Source organism: Panthera pardus, unplaced genomic scaffold, assembly GCF_024362965.1.
Source record: "Panthera pardus isolate Hobbes unplaced genomic scaffold, ASM2436296v1 HiC_scaffold_17, whole genome shotgun sequence".
In the NCBI taxonomy this organism is placed as follows: Eukaryota; Metazoa; Chordata; class Mammalia; order Carnivora; family Felidae; genus Panthera; species Panthera pardus.
The window spans coordinates 77,309,832-77,334,992 of NW_026526732.1; the positions used below are offsets into that span (position 1 = coordinate 77,309,832).

The 25,161-nt window shown below is 35.5% G+C and overlaps 1 pseudogene; it reads left to right on the forward strand.

The window, feature by feature from the left end:
• LOC109263237 (proto-oncogene serine/threonine-protein kinase mos-like) overlaps nucleotides 1-25,161 on the forward strand; it is a 43,737-nt pseudogene that overhangs the window by 4,876 nt on the left and 13,700 nt on the right.

Here is a 25,161-nt window from a genome sequence, read left to right on the forward strand (position 1 = left end):
TTACACATAACACCCAGTGATCATCCCAACAGGTGCTCTCAATGCCCATCACCACTTTAGCCCATCCCTCCCACCTTCCCTCCAGCAACCCTCAGTTTGCTCTCTGTATTTAAGAGTCTCTTATGGTTTGCCTCCCTCTCTGTTTTTATCTTATTTTTCCTTCCCTTCCCCTGTGTTCATATGTTTAGTTTCTTAAATTCCACATATAGTGATATCATATATGTCTTTCTCTGCCAGACTTTTTTGCTTAGCATAATACCCTCCAGTTCACCATCCATGTTGTTGCAAATGGCAAGATTTCATTTTTAAATGGTAATTTTCAAAAGGAGTTTGTGTATGTGAGTGTGCATGTTTGTGTGTGTATATCAACTACATTTGAGGAGATAGAACTCTTACAGTTCCTTCAAGCTTTTAATCTATAAAACAAATCTCTGTATCAATATTTTGCTTTTTCAAATGGCATTTGGTCACATTCCATTAACAGAATCTCCTCCCAGGGTTGGAAGGGAACAGATCCTTGTGAGAGTAAAGTTCATAACCCAGTACGCAGATGCAGCCCTAGGACAATGCCAACAATCTGCAGAGAAACACATGTGGTCACCTTTTAGGTAGGACTGCTAAGGCAGAATGGACCTGCTCCCTCTGTCCATTGTAACTGCCAGCCACAGAGTGTCATGAGCCTGACAGGTCATTCTTCAGGCTGTTGGAGATGTGATAAAGGATTATTTAAGAGGCTTGATAACTTATAAGGGTGTGAGAGGCATCAGAGGAAATTACATCAGTGTTTAAATCCAGCAGATTAGAGGATTCAAGGGTCCATTAACAGAAATCAGTCAGAAGGAGGAAGAACTTGTTTTGAGAAGAAGACTGTGTTCTACTTTGGTGGTGTTGATCCTGAGGCCAGCCAGCAGCCACTCCTGTTTCAGTTAGTAAATATCCTCTTTTCTCTCAGTAGGCCTGTCTGTTCTGTTAGATAACCTAATTCCCTTATCTCTGCCTTTGACGTGTGTTTTAGCACACTACCGAGTGATATCACATGGACTTCTAAGTATTAACATGTTTTGGAGATATCTTTCCAGAAACTGAAATTAAAAAAAAAAAGAAAAGAAAAAGCAAAGAGAAAGAAACCAAGTACAATTTATCCATATTTTATTTAATTCCGTCCTGTTTCTTAAAGGTAGGGAAAAAAAACTAAGGAAGGGAAGAAAGAGAAGGAAGGGAAACAAAGGAAAGAAGAGAATGAAGGAAGGAAGGAAAGATGGAAGGAAGAAAGGATGAGCGTAAGAGAGAAAGAGAAAAAGAAGAAAGAAAGAAAGCAAGAAAGAGAAAGAGATAGGAAAGAGAGAAGGAAGAAAAGGAAGAGAAAAAAAAGAAAAGAAAAAATAAAAGAAAGGAAAAGAAAAGAAAAAAGGAGGGAGGAAGAGGGAGAGAGGGAAGCAGGAAGGAAAAGAAAGAAGGGAAGAAAAGAGAGAGTAGAGAAAGGCCAATATCCTTGATGAACATAGATGCAAAAAACCTCAACAAAATACTAGCAAACCACATTCGACAATGCATTAAAAGAAGCATACACCATGATCAAGTGGCATTTTTAGATTTATTTATCTCACCAGTTGGTCTGCCCTCCTGAGAACAACCATGAACATTTTTGCATAGCAACATCACTGAGTGAAAACACCTCACAAGTCAAAGTTAACTACCAAAAGATATTCACCAAAGTAATCCCACCATCACTTTAGCTGAGTTGTGGGAACAAATCCTCATGGTTCTGGATAAATGAAAAATTCATTTAAAATGTAATTTTAGTTTCTAAGTTACAGCCCAACTCCAAGCTTCGTATTTCTAGCAGCCTGTACCTTTGATCCTCTTCAGTCACCCTGTTCCCAGGGTCACATCCTGAACAACCATCACCTGAAACAACTGAAATATCCCGCTGATAACAGCCCTCCTCATTCCAGAAATCTCACTCCATTGCTTCTGATACATGTGATCTTTAAGCTCACTGAAGTTTCTGATGCTCTGGCCACCTCTACTTTCTCACAGGCCATCATCTACTCCCCCACCCCAGTTCGACACCTCCCTGTCTGAATTCCTTCTGATCCAGCCTAGACTTCATGGCACATTGTTTCAAAAACTTTCTCATCAGAATTACTTCCCTCTGTGCCAGCTCTGCTAATTGAAGACCCTTCTCAGACCTATCACTTGCTCTCTGCTCCTGTGCCCAGACTCCTGGAGACACAAAGAATATCATGCTGCCTGTCACCTCAGCTGACCTCCCCAGGCCACTGAGTCATGCTTTGGTTAGCCCTCTTTCCTATTCCCTTCAGTGGCTGTCCCTAATGTCCATCACTCTCTCCAGGCAGCATATCCCATCCCCAACCCCTTCTCCTTCAGCAGGTAATTCTTCACAGTTTACTGGGGGAAAAAAAGAAAAAAAAAATGTGTCGATCAGGAAAGATCTTTCTCACCCTCCTTTCTCCATAGAAATATGCTTAGCCATAACTGTGCCATCTTTTTCTCATGTCCTAAAGGAAGAAAACTTCTCCCTAAGCCTCACTCCTCCATCTGTTCCTCTGTTCCTTAGATCCTATTTGCTCTGTGTTACTTAAGGTCTTTATACTACCAATGATCTCATGTCTTTCCTGCATCACCAACTTCCTCTCAACTGGATCCCTCCCTCAGCACCATATAAATATGTTCACCTTTCTCACATTTAATGAAGAGCCTACCTTTAACCTATCCTTACTTCTTCCTTCTCAAGTACTCTGCCTGTAAAAGTTGTTTGTACTTTCTGTCTCCACATCCCTTTTAGCATCCCTCAACCTTTTGCAGCTTGCTACTACTTCAACCACACCTTGAGATTATTCTAGTGAGGATCATTTCAATGGCTTCCAAGTTTCTAAACTTAAAGTCTCGGGTTTTGTTCTCTTACTTGGCCTCCCTGCAGTATTTGATGCTCCTGGTCTATCCCACCTTTTCAAGTATTTTCTCCTGGCTCTAGAATAACATTCTCCCTTGTTCCTCCTTTTACCTTTCTCACCAGTCTTTTTCAGTCTGCTTCCTGGACTCTTCTTCCTATACGTATCCAAAAAATATTTAAAAACGTATTACCGGCATCCCAGTGAACTTCTGGCCTGAGCTCAATATATCAAGGCTCCGATGTGGCAATATTTTGCAGGTTGTGGCTGCCAGCACAGGCCTGTGGGCTTTAACAGTCTACACACACCATGATCATGAAGTTTGGTGGCAACGTCAGTTTACACCAAGTCATATATGGTGCTATCAGTTTCCCTGAGGAGGAGGAAGGGGCCCTCACTCCCGCACCAGAGAGCAATTAAATTTGGGAAAGTGTACACTTTCACATATCTCAGGAAATAAGCATTCCCTAGCCGTGTGAATGGCCTGGTTTTCTTTCATCATAAAGCATTGTGCACTTGTCCATGAAGCTGGTAAACATTTTGATCAGTAAGCAAGATGCCTATAAAATTGGTGACTGGTTGCTCTTAGAAGCTAGAATACCTCCTGTGCTTCCACAGACTCCTCCCTACCACCTAGATGACACACACAACCAACAAGCACCAGAGCTCCTGAGAGACCATAATGACCAAAGCTGACATCTGTTCCTTGGCCATTACTCTCTGGCAAGTGACCATCAAGGAGATGCCTCACTCAGGAGACCTGTACACTGTGATGGCCTATAATCTTCATCCATCTCTCTCAGCAGCCTCTCTTCACTGATTCTGTCTCTGGGAAAAGGCTTGGGAAGATCATCTAATGCTACTGGATGGCCAGTGCTTTCCAGCAGCCAAGTGCGGCACTTATGGTTGACTTTAATTCTTCAAAAACTAAATTTGGGGGTTCCTGGCTGGTTCAGTCGGTAGAGTGTGTAACTCTTGATCTCAGGTTTGCGAGTTCAAGCTCCATGCTGAGTGTGAAACCTACTTAAAAAAATTGTTTTTAATTAAAAGCTGAATTTGGCTGACTCTAAACTGTATCAAGATAAGCTTTTGACTTTGTTTCTATTTATTTTTAAAGAAGTGAATATGTAGAAAGAAACATTTATAGGAGAGATTTTTAGAAAATAAGGTTCTAAGATGTAAAGAAACATTTCCGAATTCTTGGAAACTTTATCATTTGTGATTCTACTTCCTCAAGGGAAAATTGTTTTTAAGTGGCCTTTAATTGAATTAGAAAACGAAGCCTATACCATATATATAACTTGTATGTAATTCCTATGATATGATTTATAAAGTATCTCAAGGCTTTGATTTCATCAGATAATGAGGGTGGAAGACAGACTGAGTGGGCTCACAACGTGGCATTGGAACTTGGCTGTGTGTGAGCTTGAACAAGTCACTGAATTTCACAGAGAACCTCTGTGCCCAGGTGCACGATTGCTCTCACAGCTACCCTGTGAGGACATGTCAAGTGCTCAGGACAGCACCTGGCCCATAGCAGTCACTCAGTATACAACAGGTATACTGTCTTTGTTATAGCTTTGTTATTATGCTGGCTTCTCTTGGAGCAAAAAGAAATAAAAATCTAATAATAACCAAAAAAAAAAAAATGAATGCATCATCTTGAACCTAAAGTAAAAATTGTCTTAAAAAAATCTCAAAAAAATATCTCTGAACCACAAATTTCTATTCACCTTATATATTTATGTATGTTATGCCCCTAACACACACCCCTTAGAGTGGCCTAAATGGTTTGAAAACCCTATTATTCAAAAAGCATAAAAATGTCAGGGATCCAAAACCTATCTAGATTAAATAAATGCATTCAGGGCCCTCCAAAATTCCACATTCTCACAAAAAGGGATGAGAAAAGAGAGTAAAACCGTATCTCAAATGTAGTACTGTCATTAGTCTCTCCTTATTTGTGTTCTTTATTTTTTTCAATTTTTGGTGTGAAGACAAAGGTCTTATTCCTTCTAGTCTAATTCAAGAACTTTAATGGCAACAAATACACTGATTGTGCACCTATTGTGTGCCTGGCACCGTTCAGGGCACTTGGAGCAGTCTCTGCTTTCATGGAGCTTGAAGTCGAATGTGGTTCTTAAAAAAAGGGCTCCAGTGCTATTTTAGCAGGTGTCGGTATTGTCTATGCTCATCTTTTAACATCGTATATTAAATTAAAATTGGCATTTTAAAGTCTAACTTATAGTAACATAAATATTAAATGCTGGAGTCAGGAATAAAATTATATCTCTTTGTGTATATTTTGATATGTATGTTTTAATTGATCAAGTGCCTACTCTGTGCTAGAAAATGTGAAATTTTAGTTTTCTTTTATGTAAAATTAGAAAGAATGCTATTATCATTATAGATCTTATTGAGCAGTTTCGGTAAGTGGCTTTTTTGGCTTTGCTGAAATTTAAATGCATTACATCCAAATTTTGGGCCAGTAGAGCAGAAAAAAAGTCCTAAACAGTTTATTCAAGGTAAAACATATCCACGTGGAGTTTTTCCAAGAAGAAAGCATATTTCATAATATGCATAATTGTGTTTCTTTCCGGAGCTTGAATAAACTAAATATTGACAAATTCGTCTCTAAGAAACCCATTACAAATACAATTAATAAAAGTCCCCTACTTCCCACACGTCTATCATACTATTACATGTGACACCTGATTAATATGTCATTAATAATTGCAACTATGTAATGTCCCAATCATCCAAGTGGGTACCCACTTCATTAAATTAACAATTATTTGTGTAATCCTCATAATGGTCTGGTAGGAAAAGCTGTGTACTCTTTTATTCTACACAATGGCAAAAAAGGAGGTATTTTATTTCATTTATTACTTTTTTTGTTTCAAGTTTTTATTTAAATTTCATTTAGTTAGCATATAGTGTAATATTGACTTCAGGAATAGAATTTAATGATTCATCACTTACATATGACACCCAGTGCTCATCACAACCCAGGCATCATCAAAAATGAGGTATTAAACGTGGTGTATAATATAATAATAGCTAATATTAGTTGCTTACTTAACAAAGTACTTATATAAATCTATTTAATCTTAATAAGTCTCAATGATCGGATACTATTATCCCCATTGTAAAGTTGAGGAAATTGAGACACAGAGGACTAAGAAACTCACCCACAGTGACACAGACACAGTAGAAGAAATGGAGTGGAGGCTTGACTCTGTGTAGTCTGGTTCAAGGACCTGTTCTTGTCCCCCATGCCACATTCTCATATACCAGTCTCCTTCCCAAAACAATTTGCTGCTGTCTCTTTTTACTTGCTAAAACATAAAAGTTTTCTTCCATTTTTTTTAATCCTAAGAAAAATGTTCAAAAGTATGACCTGCTTCTCTGTCTCATCTCAAGTAATAATGGTTCTGGTATTCTGGACATTGATTTAGATGCTTCTTTTTATCTCTAGGTTCTTTGAAAGCACCTATCATTATAATGCCTATGCACTCAGACAAATATATGAGACATGCTTTAAAAAAGAGAGAGAAATTTCCCCATGGTCTCTATTACATTTTAATAGTGTGAAGAATAATGCAGTGGACAGATAATGGAGTAAAGCAAGGAATTGTGGGAGGAAGCTTCTTTAGTGTTTTTTGACTGAATCACCATATAAAAACTCAGACCTTGGCTACCCAGGCTTAGATTTCTGAATCTTGGACCAAAAAGAGAAGTAATGGTAACACTGTCCTGCAATAGTTTAAACCCTATGATATACATGTAATCCACGCACTGCCAGAGATTTACAGTGGAGGACAAGGCTAAATGTTAAAGCGTTTTAATTAGGTTTTCTTGTACTTCCAATAAGAACTGTCTTCGGATAAGATACACAGTGAGTCTGCCTTACAGTGAATTCTACAGTATAGTACAATCAGAGCACTGCGTGAGAAAGAATCTAAGTTGTTTGCATATCAGATATGACTGCATAAATTATTAGTGAAACAAAAATGCGATGTCTAAAGATACTAGAAACACATTAGGATAAAATCTAACTCTATGTTCTCATGTTTTCATATTCTTCTGGGCATGAGTGCCTCATTTATTTACTTGTAAATAATGTGATTAATTTAATGATTTTAATTTTACTGGGTCTGTTTTCTCCAAGTTGGGAGTGTAACGGAGGCATATTCAGAGCCATGTTCAGGCTCTGCCCTTATGGGAGATATCTCAGATGGTAGTAATGGCCATTTGTCACTCTCACCTGTCACTCTTTGTCAGGCCTCGAGTCAGCAGGCAGAGAGGTAAGGCCCTGTCTTACAAAACCCTTCTGAAATTGTTCATGCTAGTGGCAATGTGCCAAAGAGTTGCTGATGCCCTGGGGAAAGGCAGGGAACTTCCTGCTTAGAAACAGCTCTGTGGATCGCCCCAAAAGTGATTCTTGCTGTGGCTGCCATGAAGGGCGCAGACAGAAAACAAGGAAATCTGTTTAAATTCAGTATTAGTTCCAAATGTCACTTTTGGTGATATAATTTTGAAAGAAGAAAATTAATTGTGATGGATGTTCAGTAACTTAGAAGACAAGAATTACAAAAGACACATAATAATTTACATTACCAAAAAGACCTTTAACATTCAGAATTTAAAGTACTTTTCTTTCCTGAAAGCAGTATAGTTCCTATTGCCCAAAGAGATTTGTGGCTTAGTGGTTCCAGACTTTTTGATTTTATTTATGCTAAGTGAAATACACAGTACCTGATGCTTTAAAAAAAAAAAACATAACAACACTTATTTTTGAATATGGTAATATTTATACAGAAATTTCTCACCCTATATTGCTTCAAAATATATATATAAGAAAAATTAACGAATTCATGGTGTGCTTACAATGAGACTTCGTAAAAGGTGGATCTTTCACTTCTAAACCCATTTTCACTTACAAGGTACCTTGATCATAATTAGAATATTTTATTGTTATTTAATTTTTATTTTCTTACAGCAACTGCATTAAGCCTTTTTGAGTAACATTATATGATAATATCACATTATATTAATCTTCAAAGTGACTGCAAACAATCAGTGGTGATGGAGGTTAGTTTGTTGTATGCTGATTTCTTTTTGTTGTTGATGTTCGATTAAAAGCAACATACAGTAAAAGAAAGTTAGTAAGATAGATTTCCTGAATAAAGGATTCACCTTAGACATTGTTTTGTTGAACATCTGTGTCTTCTGTCTCTTTCTATATTGAGCCACCAGTCCTCACAGTACTGAGTTTACAAAAAGTAATTATTTATAATGTCTGTAATGTTACACTTTACTTATCATTACATCATACTTCTCAATATTATAACCACTGTACTATGATATATTTCTCTCTATCCTTCCTTAGTCTTATTTTTACCTGAGCTTTTTAGTTACTAAAAATTTAAAACCAGTGTCTTTATTTTATTTTATTTTTTTTATTTTAGAGAGAGAGTGACAGAGCAAATGCAAGCAGGGGAGAGGGGCAAAGAGAGAGAGGCGAGAGAGAGAGAGAGAGAGAGAGAGAGAGAGAGAGAGAGAATCTTAAGCAGGCTCCACACTCAACATTGAGCCTGACACAGGGAGCCCACAACCCATGGAGCCCACAACCTTGGGAAATCAAGAGTTGGCCCACTCAACCCACTGAGCTACCCAGGCACCCCACAAGTATCTTTATTTCTGAAATCAAATCAATGCAGTCATAATTATCCACTATTTATATACTGTTATTTTTGAAATCTATAGCCATATTCACTGCCAAAAAAATAGTATTTTAAAAGCCACACAGCTCATGGCTGTATCTCAGTGTCTGATCTGATAGCCTTTGGTGTTCTTCCATAGTTTATGTGAAAACCTAGACAGCAAGTGATACTGGTATAAATAAAACCAAGACTCCTGAGTCAGAGAACCTGAGCTCTAATCCTGAGTTTGTCACCGCATAGCATTGCAACATTTAGAAAAATCTGTTTTTATATCCATAAAACTGGAGTAAGATATCCTGGCTCCTTGAGTTGTTTATGAGCTATGATTTATTAAGTGACCAACACCATGCATGACCTCAAATAGGTAGTCAATGCATGTTCATTTACTTTCCTTCTTTTGAGTCCCAGTTTCCTCATCTGTAAATCAGCAGTCATAACACCTTTATAGTTCAGTGGTGTACTCCAGCTGGCTTTTCCAGCTCATGAGAGCTGCTTGCTAAATTTTTAGGACGTTTTCAAGCCAGTTTTTAAGCACAGCCAATAATAAAAATTAAATTCTATAAACAACTATATAAACTAAAATTCTATATACAACTAAGTAAATTATATTAAAACACTATATTAAAACACTAAGGCAGTATATATTCAAAGCTTATCGCTTTGTAAGTATTTTACTATTATCTATGTTCTTGAAGTTATTTAGGTATACTGTATCTACGTGGTGAAAATTTTATATAAAGAACACCACATTCAGTGAGGTCATCATATTGGAAGCTTGAGATTGGCCATAGTGGGAGTATTTACACCATAGAAATTGTCAAACTCTTTACATCTGAGGGGTTTTTTTCCCCCTAAGAGAGCTGATTGCTAACATTTATCAGCATCATAGATACCTAACTGGTTTTGAAATGGAAAAACATTCCATACATGTAGATAATTGTAGGAGTCCTTTCTAAGTTTAAAGTTCTAATATTCCTATCATGTTGAAAACATTGTGTAACACGATGAACAAATGCTGTTAGTGATCATAGAAACATCAACAGTTAACAGTAGGTTGACTATAAAGCTTGGAAGGAAGTAGTCCTGAAGATTGGGTATGAAAGATGATTGGATCCTTGGATTCAAAGAGATATTAAACATATGATCATAATCATTTGGTAGGCACATATCTCAGGAAGTAAACCTTGCAAATATCCCTGAGTATCATTTAGTCTTTCATTCTAACTATAATCTTTAATTCAGTGGCTCCACTTTTAAAATAGACATAATACTTACATGTCCATTTTTTACAATGTTATGATGTACATTTATATGATGTACATGCTTTGTTGATAAGAAGGTCAGTGAAAATTTTAAGTAACTTTTTCTGAAGCCATGGGTGTTTGCCCCTGAAAATATATTTTAATTATTTGAGACCATGATATCCACCAAAAAGAGGGGGGTGGTAGGTTTTACTCAAAACGTCCCATAAAAGAAAAAACAGAAACTTTTAAATATATGCTAGTGGTGAGATATTTCTGTATATATTCAATTATTATTTGAAATAATATTTTTTCTTGCTAGTATTGTAAAAAAAAGCTCTTAAATCCCATAAAACTCTACTTTAAAGCAGCTATTTGCAACTCTTTTTCATTTTCAATAACTAGTTGAGTCTGCTGAAAAAGCAATCTCAGTATGCCACCTTTGAAAAAATAAAAAATGATAAATTGTAATGTTTGGGAAAATACTATAACTTAGCCATTTTGAAAATAAAATCTGGAAAATATAAAGAATTAAGAACAAGTTAATATTTGAATAATAATTCCAGCAATGATTTTATTTTTCTTATACTAAAATTCATTTTACTTATTCAAGAGACTAGGTTCTATTACAATTACTTTATTATAAAGAAAGTTATTCTCATCTGATCCTGTAATTTTATTCTATCTGGTTATGTAAAATAATATTTTATTGGTAAATTTTATTCCAAAATTTATTTTTTGTTTTTGAATTATAAAATTATTTTCCTATCTACATTTTTCTTATATTAATGCATAGTGTTCTTTTTTGATTGAAGTATAGTTGACATACAGTATTATATTAGTTTCAGGTATACAACCTAGTGATTCAGCATTTATATGTATTATGAAGCGATCACCTAGATAACTCTAGCTACCATCTGTCACCATACAAAGTTGTTACATACTACTAACTGTTTTCTCTATGCTGTACATTGTATCCCCATGTCTTATTTTTTTAATAACTATAAGTTTGTACCTTTTAATTCTCTTCACCTACTTTCCCCACTCCCCCACCGTCATCCTCTCTGGCAACCACCAGATTGTTCTCTGTATTTATGAGTCTGTTTCTGTTTTGTTTTGGTTTTAGATTCCACATATAAGTGAAGTCATACCATATTTGTCTTTTTCTGTCTGACTTATTTCACTCAGCATATGTTATCACAAATGGCAAGATTTAATTCTTTTTATAGCTGAGTAATATTCCATTGTATACATTTACCACATCTTTTTTATCCATTCATCTGTCGAAAACATAGGCGGTAAGCTCTCAGACATCAGGCTGAGCGATATGTTTTGGATAGGTCTCCTCAGGCAAGGACAACAATAGCAAAAATAAACAAATGGGACTATATCAAACCAAAAAGCTTATGAGCAGTGAAGGAAACCACTAACAAAATGAAAAGGCAATCTACTGAATGAGAGATTTTACAAATGATAAAACTGATCATGGGTTAATATCCAAAATATACTTTTAAAAACCCACACAACTCAATATAAAAAAACCTAACAACCCAATTTAAAAATGAGCAGACTATCTGAAAAGAAATTCCTCCAAAGAGGACACACAGGTGGCCAAATAGGCATATGAAAAGATGTTCAACATCACGAATCATCAGGGAAATGCAAACCAAAACCACAAGGTATCATGTCACATTTGTCAGAAGGACTATAATCAAAAAGACAAGAAATAACAGGTGTTGTCAAGAATATGGAGAAAAGGGAACACTTGGTGGTGGGAAAGCAAAATGGTGCAGCAAATATGGAAAACAGGAGGGAAATTCCTCAAAAATTAAAAATGGAACTACCATGTATCCAGTAATTCCACTTCTGGGTATTTTCTGCAAAGAAAATGAAAACACTGATTTGAAAAGACACATACACTCCTACATTCATTGCAGCATTACTCACAATAGCCAAGATATGGAAGCAACATAGTGTTCTTTTTAACATTGCAATTATGAGACTGAGTTTGGTCTCTATTGCTTACCAATCATGAATAAATTAATATAATTATTCTGATTACTTTCTTGCACTCATAAAAACTAGAAATAACAGGATCTAAGAAGAATTCCTAAACATGTTTTCACCAAACAAAAGCTGATTTCTACAGATGTTCCTATTGAAGATGATATAGGACCTCTCACACTCAAGTATATATAATAGGGTAAACTACTATACCATATCACACAAGAGTTCAAAATGCCATCGAGAGAGCAGTCCTCATTAAGATCATTTTAACCTTTCACTGCATCATAGAACTTAAAAATAAATGAACATCCACAACACTAGAAACTGAAATTGGTTGTATTACCTACATGAGACTGTGTAAAGAATCTATCCAAATTGTAAGGCATGTTGTAGGTAGATTAAGGAAAATTCAGGCAGATCTCAACTCTCACATGAAATGAAGAGCATTTGGAAAATGGTACAGGATATTTAGAATGCCTCAACTCTACCCCATTTGTTACTGGCTGCAAAAAATGAGGGTCCTCACCCGTTAGAAAAAAAGGCAGACAATGCCACATGCTCCTTCCACTGCACATGTGCATGCATCATATTCCAATGAGGGTAGGAGTTGATGGAGACACTACCCTTTGTTCTTGGAAGACAATTCTGTGGCACATTTTACATGTTTCTCCAAAGGTCCTCAGTGGAATAAAGTCTAGCTGTCCAGTTGTAATAAGCTCAAAAACAACCTTTATTGACTTTCTCTTCTTTCTCTGCCTCACATTCTTTCACTCTAGCTTCCGGATCATGCTGCAAATTAAGTACCTGCACCTGAGTCCTTATCACAGGCTCTGTTTTCAGTGAAACCCAAACTGAGACAAATTCCCTACTTCCCTTTCTTTCACTTCTTGATACTTTTATTCACCCTTTGAGACTTAGCTCAAATATTACCTTCTCAGAAAAGTCTTACCTGACTGCTCCACTCTGCTTTAGATGTCTCTTTTATGATAATATTATCACTTCAGATTAACTGGAGACTTTCTTCCACCATCAGATTGCAGCCCCCCTAAGAATAAATTAGGACACTTTCCTATCGCCTTTGCACCCCAGTGCCTGATACATGCTAAGCTCTCAATGTATATGTGTTAAATGGGTGACAAATAAATTTTAAAAAGAATAAAAGGAGATAAAAGAGGAAGATGAAGAAATAAAGATAGATTTCTCTTGTTAACATAAAATAGATTAATATTTTGTGCCTCGTCCTTTCAAAATGCAGCTCCCAATAACCAAACTATGTTTCCTATTCTTGGTTTACAAACTCACTTCATAAAAATAAAAAGCTTCCATATCTCAATTCCTGAATGAAATGTAAGGGACTTGGTAAAGTGAAGGTGTCTGATTTTTTTTTCAACAATATCAGGAAAACAGACCTATCTTCTTAGCTAACTCCTAAAAGAAATCATTTGGTAATTCTCCTTGGTAGATAATTCTCAGGAATAAAGAAAGTTACAAGCTTACACTTGGCAAGTTATTCATATTTATAACAGGAGTGGTAGCAAACCCTGGAATTGTGGATCAAATCCTAGGCCAACAGTGAATGAACCCTGTGCTGTGCCAGGTGGGACATATACAGACAAACAGGATACGAAGCAAGAGTAAAAGATGAAGGGTTTCACCAATGGGATGCAAGTTGAAGCTGCCATGACTAATAACTGGTGATGTGGTGAGACAGATGAAAATCACTAGTTAAATGGAACTTTCAAAAAGGTTTATCCCTTTACTTTGGGGCAAAGGAAGAGAAGATGGGAATCCAGTCTTGCCTGAAATAGTCAAGGTAACTAGGGATGCAAGTATGACAGCTGATTTTTTATATGACATGGAAACTCTTAAATTAGGAAAAAAGAAGGCATGCAGTGTAAGTGTAAACCTTCTAAATCAATACATTATAAACTGTAGTTTGTGACCAATTCATAAGACATGAAATTTTTCTCAGTATCTTTTAAAAAGATAGAATGGAATAGATTCAAGTAGAAAACATCAGGGGAGTTAAAACAGGATGACACAATTGAGTTTTCTTCCATCTTCCTCTCAAGAACACTAATTTTGACCATCACCCACAGATAAGATTACCATTGCAGAGGTCCAGAAATCCAGCAGAGAAGTTCTAGCATGCTGTTGAAGCCAAAAAAAAAAAAAAAAAATAGCCAAGCTTGGATGTACTGAAGAAGGTAAGAGGAACACCTTCACTTTACCCCTAACATTCTGCAAGTCTCACCCCCACACATCCTACTCTATGGCCAGCTGCCTGTACATGCTTCAAAGGGGGCAAGTGCAAGCCGCTGCAGATGTGCACATGGCAAGCTTTGCAGGTGAGCACATGCAGAAAACAAGCCTGACACTGTAGGATTGGGAGAAAGTACAACTTGACAATTTGGCACCACCCGAAGGAAAGCAGATAGAGATTTTTCAACAACCAACCTAGCTTTGCAGGACCAAGAGAAGGCATACAATCTTAAGAACTTAAGAAGGAAAAAAACTATGGAGTAGACATAATCATAGAAAATGTCTAAGAAAATCTCAGAATCTCTAGCAAGAGTGACAGAAAGTGTTTCTCTTCTGAAGCCAGTCAGTAACACTGGAGGACAGGACTTCTTCAAATGTGAAGGCAGCAACTCAAGAAGTCAAGGAACATGAAAAATCAATGAAGCATGACACCATCAAAGGAACACAGTAACTTTCCAGTAACTGAACCCAAAGAAATGAAGATCTGCATTTTACCCAATAAAGAATTCGAAATAATTGTTTTAAGGAAGTTTGGCAAACTAAAAGAAAATACAAAAAGACAGTCCAGTGGAATCAGAAAAACAGTACATGATCAAAGTGAAAGGTTTAACAGAGAGAGAGAAATCATAAAAAAAGAACCCAAGCAGAATTCTAGAGCTGAAGAATACAATGAATGAAACAAACAAAAATTGCAATGGTGGGCTTTAATAGCAGAATTGATCAAACAGAAGAATATCTATGGACTCAACGATAGCACACTTGAAGTTATCTGGTAGGAGAACAAATTTAAAAAATGAATAGACTGAATTATGGAATATCATTTAAAAAAATGAACCAAAACAAAACAGAAACCAAAGGAATTTATGCATTGCAGGAGTCCCAGAAGGAGAAGAAAGGCATAAAGGGACAAAAACCTTATTCGAAGACATAATGGCTGAGAACTTCCCAAATCTGGGAAGAGATTTGTACATCCAAGTTCATGAAAAGCATAAGTTCTGAACAGGTTCGATCCAAAAAGATCTTCTCCCAGATATATTATAATAAAACTCTAAAATTAAAGAGAATTTTTAAAGCAGCAAGAAAAAAATATTACATACAAAAGAACCCCCATAAGGCTGTGAGTGGATTTATTAGCAGAAACTCTGCAGGCCAGAGAGTGGGTCAATAAGTTCAAAGTACTGAAAGAAAACAAATGCCAGCCAAGAATACTTTACTCACAGCAAAACTGTCCTTTATAAATGGAAAGATAGACTTTCCCAGATAAGCAAAAGCTGAGAAAGTTCACTACTGTTAGACCTGCCTTAGAAGATGCTAAAAGTTTTTTAAGCTGAAATAAAAGGCTGCTAAATAGTAACATGAAAATATATTAAAATATAAGACACACTGATAAAGGTAAGTATATAGTCAAATTCAGAATACTGTAATACTGTAATGTGTTGTGTGAATCACTTAAATAATATGAAGATTAAACAACAAAAGTATTAAAAATAACTAGAGTTTCAATCATTTTTAATGGACTCACTGTATAAACAGATGTAAATTATGATATCAAAAGTATTAAATGTGGGCAAGGAGTAACAGGACAGTTTTTGTACAAAAAGTTAAACTGTTATCACCTTAAAAGAGACTCATAACTACAAGGTAATTTATGTAAATTTCATGGTAAACACAAAGAAAACATCACTAGTAGACACCCAAAGGATAAAGAGAAGGGAATCAAAGTAAACCACTAAGAAAAATCATTAATTCACAAAGGAAAGCAGTAAGAGAGGAAGAACTACAAAACAGCTGGAATACAATTAATAAGATGGCATTAGTCTTTACCTATAAATAATTACTTTAAATGTAAGTGGATTAAATTCTCTAATTACAAGACATAGAGTGGCTTAATGGATAAAAGAAAAAGAAGGCCCAACTATATGCTGCCTACAAGAGACTTCAGCTTTAAGGACACAGGTAGGCTGAAAGTGAAGGGATGGAAAAAGGTATTCCATGCATATGGAAACCAACAGAGAACAGGAATAGCAACACTTATACCAGACAAAACAGATTTTAAGTAAAAAATTGTAACCAGAGACATAGAAAGTTATTATATAATAATAAAGGGGTCAATTCAGCAAGAAGATATGATAATTGTAAATATATATGTATATCCAACATCTGAACACATAAATATATTAAGCAAAATACTAACACATCTGAAGGGAGAAATAGATAATAATACAATAATGGTAGAAGACTAGTACACCACTTTCAGTAATGCATAGACCATCCAGATAGAAAATCAATACAGAAATATTGGACTTGTACTATGCTTTAGACTGCACGGACCTAACAGACATATACAGAATATACCATCCAACAGCACCTGAATACACATTCTTTTCAAGTACACACAGAATATTCTTCAGGATATATCTTAGGTCACAAAACAAGTCTTAACAAATTTAAGAAATTTTAAATAATATCAAGTATCTTTGCAAACAACGATAGGACATTGATATCAGTAATGGGAGAAAACCTGAAAAAAATTATGAACATGTAGAATTGAACAACATAGTTCTGAACAACCAATGGATCAAAGGAGAAATCAAAAGGGAAGGCACATATATGTTGAAACAAATGAAAACCGAAATACAACACACCAAAATTTATGGGATGCAGTAAAAACAGTTCTGAGGGTAATTGATAGTGATAAATACCAACAATAAGAAAAATGTGATCTCAAATGAACAATCTAACTTTAAACTTCAAGGAAATACAAAAAGAATAAACTAAGCCTAAAGTTAACAAAAGTAAAAAATAACAAAGATCAAAGCAGAAATAAATGAAATACAGACCAGAAAAACAATTAAAAAGGTAAGTGAAGCTAAGAGTTGTTTTGAAAACACAAAATTGACAGACCTTGGGGCTCCTGGGTGGCTCAGTCGGTCAAGTGTCAGACTTCAGCACAGGTGATGATCTCACCGTTCATGGGTTCGAGTCCCGCACTGGGCTTTGTGCTGACAGCTCAGAGCCTGAAGCTGCTTCAGGTTCTATGTATTCCTGTCTCTCTCTCAAAAATAAAATAAAACATTAAAGAAATTTTTAAAAAATTGACAGACCTTTAGCTAGACTAAAAAAAAAAGACTCAAATACATAAAATTCTAAATGAAAGAGGAGACATTAAAATCAACACTACAGAAATAGAAAAGACCATAAGATATAATAACACAACAACAAATTAGATACCCTAGAAGAAAAAGTTAAATTCCTAGAAACATACAACCTGCCAGGACCAAATCATGAAAAGACAAAAAATCTGAACAGATCAATAACAAGTAAGGAGATTAAATTGGTAATCAGGAATCTCCTAACAAAGAAAAACCCAGGGCTTAATGACTTCACTGGTGAACTCTACCGAACATTTCAAAAATTAACACCAATACTTCTCAAACTTTTCCAAAAAAGAAAAATGGATAGGAGAGAATATTTCTAAATTCATTTTACAAGGCCAGTGTTAGTTTGATACCAAAGCCAGACACAGACACTATAAGGAAAGAAAATTACAGGCCAATATTCCTCATGAATCTTCAACAAAATACTAGCCAATAGAATTTAACAGCACCTTAAAAGGATCATACACCGTGATCAAGTGGATTTATCCTTGGGATGCAAGGATGGTTCAACATATGCAAGTCAATACATGTGATATAACACATTAACAGAATGAAGAATATTCATATGAGCATCTCAATAAATGAAGAAAAACCATTTGATAAAGTACAATACGTTTACAATGAAAACTCTCAGTGAATTAGGCATAGAAGGAACTAACTTAATAAAATAAAACTCACAACTAACATCACACTCAATGGTGAAAACAAGATAATATCACCCATGCTCACCACTTCTATTCAACATACTACTGAAAGTCCTAGCAACAGCAGTTAAGAAACAAAGTTCATGAAGTAAAAACAAAAACAAACAACTAGGACTACATCAACTAAAGGCTTCTGCACAGCAAGGGAAACAATAAAAAAAATGTAAAGACAACCTATCTAATGGAAAAAAAAAGTCTGCAAAGCATATATCTGATAGGGGTTAATATCCAAACACACACAAAAGGAACTCCTACAACTCAATAGCAAAAAGTTTGATTAAAAAATGGGCTATGGACCTGAATACACATTTTTGCAAAAAAGACATATTAATGTCCAATAAGCATATAAAAAGATGCTCAGCATCACTAATCAACAGAGAAATGTAAGTCAAAAGCAAATGAAACATCATCTCATACCTGTTAGGATGGCTTTTATCAAAAGGACAAGAAATAACAAATGTTGGCAAGGACATGGAGAAAAAGGAACACTTGTACACTGTTGGTGGGAAAGTAAATTGGTACGACCATTATGGAAAACTATATGGAGCTTCCTCCAAAAATTAAAAATAGAACTACCATATAATCTAGCAATGTCATTTCTAAATATATATCCAAAGCAAACAAAATAAATATCTCAATGAGATATCTTCACTGGCACGTTCATTGCAGCATAATACACAATACCCAAGATATGGGAAAAAACTAAAAGTCCACTGATGGATGGCTGGATTAATATTGTTCAGCCATGAGAAAGAAGGAAATCCTATCATCTGCAACAACATAAAGGAACCTAAAAAACTTTATATTATGCTAACTGAAATAAGTCAGAGAAAGACCAATACTGCATGATATCACTTAATATGTGAAATTTTTTTAAAAAGTCAAACTCATAGAAACACAGTAGAATGGTGGTTGCCAGGGGATGGAGGTTGGGAAAATGGGGAGATCCTGGTCACAGGGTACAAGTCTTTTGTTATAAGATGAATAAGTTCTGGGGCTCCAATAGATAGCATGGTGACTATTATTAATAATACTATATTGTATACTTGAAATTGCAAAGAGAGTAGATCTCAAGTGTTGTTGCCACAAAAAAAGGGTAACAGTGATTGAAAGATGTGTTTATTAATCTGATCATGGTAATTATTTCATAAAGTATACATATGTCAAATCATCATGTTGTACATTTTAAATACATACAATTTTATTTGTCAATTATACCTCAATAAATCTGGGAGTGGGAAGGAATCATTTAAAAAATGTCAAGCAATATTTTGCCTTCTTGGAATGTAGGTTTACTTCTAGTTCTTAATCATTCTCAAAATCTGTTCTTGCATGATTTATGAAATACAGCAGCTTTTGGTTATTCCTCATGAAATTACCAACTATGAACCTCATGGTGGCATTTTGCTAAATAGTCTTGCACAGAATGGCTTTTGAACATGCAATACAAATAAAAGTAAACAATAAGAGTCAGAATTCTCACATTTTTGTGGACACATACATAAGTGCTGGGTCATGATATAAAATGTATTAAGTGAGTTGTGGTTAAAAATGTTTGAAAGTCTCAGCTCTAGATCAGTACTATCCCAAATGTGGTACAGATGCCCAAATCATAATGATCCAGATAAAAACATGGCTTCCTGGGGTTCCTGGGTGGCTCAGTCGGTTAAGTGTCCGACTTTGGCTCAGGTCATGATCTCACAGTTCTTGGGTTCCAGCCCCACGTCGGACTCTGTGTGGACAGCTCAGAGCCTGGAGGCTGTTTCAGATTCTGTGCCTCCCTCTCTCTCTGTCCCTCCCCGGCTCACAGTGTCTCTCTCTCTCTCTCTCAAAAATAAATTTAAAAAAACACATAAAAAAAAAAACCCATGGCTTCCTGACCTCACTCAGAGATTCTGATTGAATACGTCTAGAGTGGAGCCCAGAAATCTGCATTTTAGACAAACAGATGATCCTGACCAAATCACTAAAGTTACAGACACAGATGATATCACCTCTAGGGTCACAATGAATAGATGTAAAGAATTGCTAGTCATTTTACTTTATAGCCTTTCAGAGGGCTTCTTCATGATTAGAATTGTGGGGAACACCTTAATTCTTTTTTCTCTGAGCAGTTCTTTCGTTTTTTATTGAAGTATAATTAACATACAGTGTTATATTAGTTTTGGGTGTCCAATATAATAATTCAACAATTCCATACATTACTCAGTGCTCATCATAAGTGTACTCTTAATCCTTCACCTATTTCCCACATCTCCCTACCCACCTCCCCTCTGGTAACCACCAGTTTGTTCTCTATAGTTAAGAGACTGCTTTTTGTGTGTGTCTCTTTAGTTTGCTTAGTTTGTTTTGTTTCTTAAATTCTATATATGAGTAAAATCATATTAGTATTTGCCTTTCTCTGTCTGACTTATTTCACTTAGCATTATATTCTCTAGGTCCATGCATGTTGTTGCAAAGGGCAAGATCTTATTCTTTTTTATGGCTGTGTAATAATCCATTTGATTATTTATACACACACACACACACACATACACACACACACACACACACACACACACACACATGCCACGCTTTCGTTATCCATTCACCTATCAGTGGACATTTGGATTCCTTCCATGCTGCAATAAACATAGGGGCACATATATGTTTTGAAATTAGTGTTTTCATTTTGTTTGGGTAAATACCCAGTATCAGAATAATGCATCATATCATAATTCTACTTGTAATTCTTTTTGAAGAAACTCCATACAGTTTTCCATAATGGTTGCACCAATTTGCATTCCCACCAACAGTGCCTGAGGGTTCCTTTTTCTCCACATTCTTGCCAAAGCTTGTTATTTCCTGCCTTTTTGATTTTAGGCAATCTCACTGTGGTTTTGATTTGCATTTCCCTGATGATTAGTGATGTTGAGCATCTTTCCATATGTCTGCTGGTTATTTGTATGTCTTCTTTGGAAAAATATCTATCTGGGTCTCTGCCCATTTTTAATCAGATATATTATTATTATTATTATTATTACTATTATTATTATTATTTGCTGTGCCATTGTATGAGTTCTTTATATATTTTTGGTATTAACCCCATATCAAATATATCATTTGAAAATATCTTCTCCCATTCAGTACGTTACCTTGTTGTTTTGTTGATGGTTTCATTCACTGTGCAAAAGCTTTTAATTTTGGTGTAGTCCCAATAGTTTAATTTTGCTTTTGTTTTCCTTGCTTGAGGAAACATATATAGAAAAATGTTTCTACAACTTATGTCAAAGAAATTACTACCTATGGTTTCTCCTAGGAGTTTTATGGTTTCAGGTCTCACATTTAGGAAGAAAACCTTAAATCTTGATAAGAAGCAGTATTGCATAGTGCTTAAGAGGATTTTTGTGAAATGAGACAGACCTGAGTTCTAATCCCAGTTTGCCATTTGCTAGCTGTAAGATCTTAGGACTCTCATTTACTCTGTTTGTATAAGTAGTGTTAATAACTATCTACAGCATATAGTTAAAAGGACTAAATGGGATAAAGCAACTGGTGCATAGTAATATAAGAAATATTAGCTATTGTCATCTATTCTTGAGAATTCACCAACAGTTTGAGAAAAATTTTGTACAACTTAATTTTGCAGACATTGGTTGAGTGTGCAAAGAACTATGCTAAATGTTTTTGGAAATGCAAAGATTAAAAAAAAAAAACTGTAACTTCATGGACCTTACAATATGATGTGGTCATAGAATTTTGCAGCAGAAAACCAGATTGCCCAATCCACTTCTCATTTAACAGATAAGGAAACTGAGACTCTAGAGCCTAAGCAAGTAGCCCAGCATTGTCTATCTAGTAACTGGAGGAATAATGAATAGAGCTCAAGCACCTGAAGCCAGGCTAGTGTCCTTCTACCAGAGTGGACCCCAATTCCACCTGAGAGCTTGGTCCTAACAGTGTTGTGTTAGTAAATGTTCTTTGGTTAGGAAAATATGTGTATATATTTATACGTAATTTTATTCTGCATGTTACTCATATAAAGAATATGTAACATGGATTACAAATGATGATAACATACATAATACTCATTATAAATTCTATAGAACTAGTTGATTTTCACCAAATACTTTTAGTTGATTTTTGCTGAATTATATCCATAAGCCAAACTATGGCTGCAATTTAACCAGGATTTCACTAATGTACCTCAATCTACTAACTCTTCTTTTTAAATCGTGGTAAACACATATAAAATTCATCATCTTAACAATTTTTAAGTGTATAATATAATTGAAAACTGTTAAGCATATTCAGATTGTTGTGCAACCAATCTTCAGAACTTTTTCATCTTGTACAGCTGAAACTCTATATCCATTAAACAACAACTCTCCATTCATCCTTCCCCCCAGCTCCTGGCAACCACCATTCAACTTTCTGTTTCCATGAATTTGACCACTGAAGATACTTCATAAAAGTGGAATCATATCATATTTGTCATTTTGTGACTGGTTTATTTCACTCAGAATAATGTCCTCAAGATTCATCCATGCTATAGCATGTGACCAGATTTCCTTCCTTTTTAAGGCTAAATAATATTTCATTATAAGTATATAACAATTCTATTTATTCATTCATTTGTTGACGGATTTGGGTTGCTTCCACCTTTTGCCTATTATGAATACTGCTGCTATGAACATGGGTGTGCAAATCATCTTTTTACAACCTTGCTCATAATTCTTATGTACATACACCCAGAAATGGCATTGCCAGATCATATGGTAGTTTTATTTTAATTTTTCTGAAGAACGGCCATACTGTTTTCTATAGTGGCTACACCATTTTATATCCCCACCAACAATGCAAGAGAGCTTCAACTTCTCCACATCCTTGCCAAAATGTATTTTCTGTTTTTATGATAGTAGCTATTCTAATTGGTGTAAGGTGATCCATTGACTCCTTACCCAATAAAATTGTTGTAAGGCTGATGTGTGATCTACTGTTAAACTACTTTTCACTCCCACACAGATTATATTCATTAAACTAAAATCACTTTTAGGTTCAACATACTTATGTTGAAATTTCACTCACTCATCAACATGAGTGATTACTCTGCTGAATCAGATAATAGTTTTCCAATATAGAAGAATATTTCTTCAGTTTTCTGTGCTATTCACAATGGAACAGCTACAAACAACAACATGCTTTTGCGTTTAGTTTGCATTATTAACATTTGCCTCATCACTTTTTAAATTCTAGATGAGGGATTGACCAACTTTTTCTATAATGGGCCAGATGGTCAATATTTTAGGCTTTCTGAGCCATGCTATCTCTTTCAAAACTATTCAACTCTGCCACTGTAGTGTGAAAGTATCCATCAATAATACATAAGTGAATGGGTATGGCTATGTTCCAATAAAACTTTATTTATAAAAGCAGATACTGGGTAGGCCCTAGTTTTCTGAACCCTGGTCTAGACAATCAACAAAACAATAAATCATTAGCTCTGCTGCTTGCCAATTTCCCTTGTGGCAATCCTCTCACCATTGTCTACTTGAGGTTACCAACAGGAAGTTACTGAAAGTGAAGTTAGAAAGAGATGCATAGAAGCATGCCATTTATAGCCTTCCCACTGAACACATACAATAGACATAAATAATAAAATGTAGTAAGATAATTAGGAACTGATAACTATTAAGTACAGTCACCTATGTTTTTAACATAATTTCTTTATTTTTAAGTTTATATAATTTCATTTCATTAACAGCTGTAGTTAAAAACTGGCTCACAAAATTCCTACAAATTTAACAATTGTTTCCATGAGCCAGTGCAGGCCAGATCCAGCATCCCAGGGGTTCAATTCCAGTCTCGTGCCAGTCTTCTCAGACAGCTGAGAACGAGTCCAACTCCTTGTTCCCTTTCAAACCTCACAAAAGTGGTCTATTTCAGAAGATGTCATAAACCTGATTTCTGGGTATGTATCCTACTCATCCATAAGTTAATTTTTATTAAAACAAAACAAAGCCAACCAAAAAAGCTCCTCTTCCAGTAGTTATTTAGGCAGTCTGTCCTCAAGGTAATTAAATTTCTGGCCAAACCTGCACTCTACTGGAACTTAGAGAACTGAACAATCGCTCGTGTGTTTGGATTCTGAGTCACATTTGGTCTAAGAGAGCTCATGCACTCTTTAGAAGTTTCTGAAATTACAGCACTGCCCAGTCTGGGAACCAATAACTTTGGGTAAAAGTTAAGATGGACATAAGATACGGTATGTTAGCAGAATCCAGCGGTCTGTATTTTAACTCAGCTCCAGGGTATGCAGAATAATCTCAGACAGCTGAATTGTCTTACTTATTTAAGTCTCAACCTTCTCCTTTCTACAAATTAACAGCGGCAGTAATGCTTGGTGCTCTTAAAGTTTGTGAGGGCTAATATTGCTAAAGGGACTTGATAACTTTGGCTAATGAGGTGTTGGAAACATAGGTCATTGTTTATCCTCTGGATGTGAATGTGAGACATTAAGGATTGTAATTCCATGAACCTGACATAAACACTTTAAGCTTTGAAAAATGTGTGTAGATTCTTAGGGCAAATTGAAACAACCCACGGAAATCAGCTTTTTAATTTTTATTTTCATTTTCTTTAGCATTCTCTCCCATTCTCTCCCATAAGTAATTGAGAGTTGATGACAATTTATTCAGATGTGGGTTTTTTTGTGTGTTGTCTTTGGATCTGGAATAGACAAGCTATGGTACCAACACCACTATTTCCCTCTTTCCTTTCTGTGCCCTTCCTTTCTTACTCTATGCTTTCCATTCTCTTTTCTTGTTTCAAGCTTCCTTTTTACCTATTTGCCCAATTACATATATACCCAAACATTGTAGCCTGGTGTGACCTTTGAATGAGCTTGAAACATAAAGTTACATAACAATGTGTATGGTTCTCCTTTAAATAGGAGGCAACCTGGATTCTAATGAGCATTGAATCCATATATATCAGGCCCTTGTATTACCTCATCCTTTTTCTGTTTCCAGGTTATTTCTAGGTACTACCTCCCACTCTGCTTATGAGTTCATATACCAAAAGAAGTCCTAATATATATCATTATATGATATAATGCATCCTAATATACATCCTAATATATATCTTTCTATGGTATGATATATCTCTTT